Genomic DNA, 2,120 nt, shown 5'->3' on the forward strand with positions numbered 1-2,120 from the left:
TTCTACTCTTCCAGAACTCAGAGCAGATGAGTTCTGCTACCCTTTCTCATGCTAGCCTCCATATGTCATGCATTTTCTTTCTTTTCCTTCCTTCCTTCCTTCCTTCCTTCCTTCCTTCCTTCCTTCCTTTCTTTCATCTTTCTTTCTTTTTTTATTTTATTTCAGGGGAGAAGAGAGAAGGAGAGAGAGATAGAAACATCACTGATGAGAGAGAATTATTGATCAGCTGCCTCCTGCCTGCCCCACACTGGGGATTGAGCTGCAACCCTGGCATGTACCCTGACCGGGTATTGAACTGTGACCTCCTGGTTCCTAGGTCGATGCTCAACCACTGAGCCACGACAGCTGGGCTATCATGTATTTTCTATTTTCCTTCTCTTTGTGCCTCCTTGTTGAATTCTAAATAATCTCTTTAGATACACATTGTGGTTTCAGTGATTTTAATTTTACTTCTAAATTTCTAGTTTGTTTCTCAGATTTGCTGTATTTTAAATCTTATTGCTTGCCTATTTTGTGGTTTTGTGTTTTTCTTTTCTTTTTTTTTTTAAATATATTTTATTGATTTTTTTACAGAGAGGAAGGGAGAGGGATAGAGAGTTAGAAACATCGATGAGAGAGAAACATCGATCAGCTGCCTCCTGCACACCTCCCACTGAGGATGTGCCCGCAACCAAGGTACGTGCCCTTGACCGGAATCGAACCTGGGACCTTTCAGTCCGCAGGCCGACGCTCTATCCACCGAGCCAAACCGGTTTCGGCTGTGTTTTTATTTTCTTAAACTTTCTGGTCATTACTATTTCTTGGTTCTTCATGGTCTAATTTTGCCGCTTGTTTTTTCTTCTGACTTTTGTTCATAGTAGCTTATTTCCTCTTCCCTTTTAAAATGTTGAACTATTAGATCATTTTTTCTTTTGCATCTAAGAAAATTATGTTGAACTATAGATGAGGATGAATAATTTCAAAGACAATTTGTTGTTAACCTATCTTTTCCTAACTTATCTTTCGTATTTTTCATCCCTTTCTCTGCATTATTCTCTCAAAAATTTTCTTAGATCTATTTCCAATGTAATAATACTTTTTCCAGCTATTTACTCTGCTCTCTAAACCTCCCATTGTTCTTTTTATTGGAATGACTTAATTTTCAATTATAGAAATTTATCACTTTCAAATATTTTCATAAAAAGTATGTACTATTTTCACACTGCCTAGGTTTAAATTTTGTTTCTATTATATTTTAATCCTTATTTAACTTTTAATAAAATATTTATTGTAGATAGAATATTCATACCCATAGATGGCACTCCTGAAATGCTGTTGTCTTTTTAGTATGAACTCTACCCAATAATTATTTAAGAAAACCCTTTTTACAAAGATGGCGCCGAAAGCTAAGAAGGAAACCCCTGCCCCTCCCAAAGCCGAAGCCAAAGCAAAGGCTTTGAAGGCAAAGCAACCAGTGTTGAAAGGCGTCCACAGCCACAAAAAAAGATCCGCACATCACCCCCTTCCGGCGGCCAAAGACACTGCAGCTCCGGAGGCCGCCTAAATATCCTCGGCAGAGCGCACCTGGGAGAAACAGGCTTGACCACTATGCCATCATCCATTCCCCCTGACTACCGAGTCAGCCATGAAGAAGATAGAAGACAATAATACACTTGTGTTCATTGTGGATGTCAAGGCCAACAAGCACCAGATCAAACAGGCTGTGAAGAAGCTCTATGACATTGATGTGGCCAAGGTCAACACCCTGATCAGGCCTGATGGCGAGAAGAAGGCATATGTTCGACTGGCTCCTGACTATGATGCTTTGGATGTTGCCAACAAAATTGGAATCATCTAACTGAGTCCAGCTGCCTAATTCTAAATATAAAAATTTTACACTGAAAAAAAAAATCATGGAAAGAAGGATTAACTAATCACTTTGAGATTACCTCTTCTGTTACTATACTGCTTCTATTGAAGCATAGCAACCTCCATCTTGTATAAAATTGCTGTTTGAATTCTCTACTATTGTTAAATAGTCCCTAGTCCTGTAAACTCTGTCACTTTAAGACAGTCTGTTATTCTGTAAAATACTTTGTTTTTAGTTCAAATAATAGAAAAAGATAAACTTAACTGTCTGA

General features: G+C 38.2%; 1 pseudogene across 1 annotated transcript; it reads left to right on the forward strand.

Annotated features, from left to right (window-relative positions):
• Window positions 1-1,363: 1,363 nt before the first annotated feature.
• LOC308246345 (large ribosomal subunit protein uL23-like) lies at window positions 1,364-1,837 on the forward strand (annotated as a pseudogene). The gene has a single exon. The product of its transcript is annotated as a large ribosomal subunit protein uL23-like (transcript).
• The last annotated feature ends 283 nt before the right edge of the window (window positions 1,838-2,120 follow it).

The sequence above is a fragment of the Plecotus auritus genome, assembly GCF_963455305.1.
Source record: "Plecotus auritus genome assembly, chromosome: 4".
Lineage (NCBI taxonomy): Eukaryota > Metazoa > Chordata > Mammalia > Chiroptera > Vespertilionidae > Plecotus > Plecotus auritus.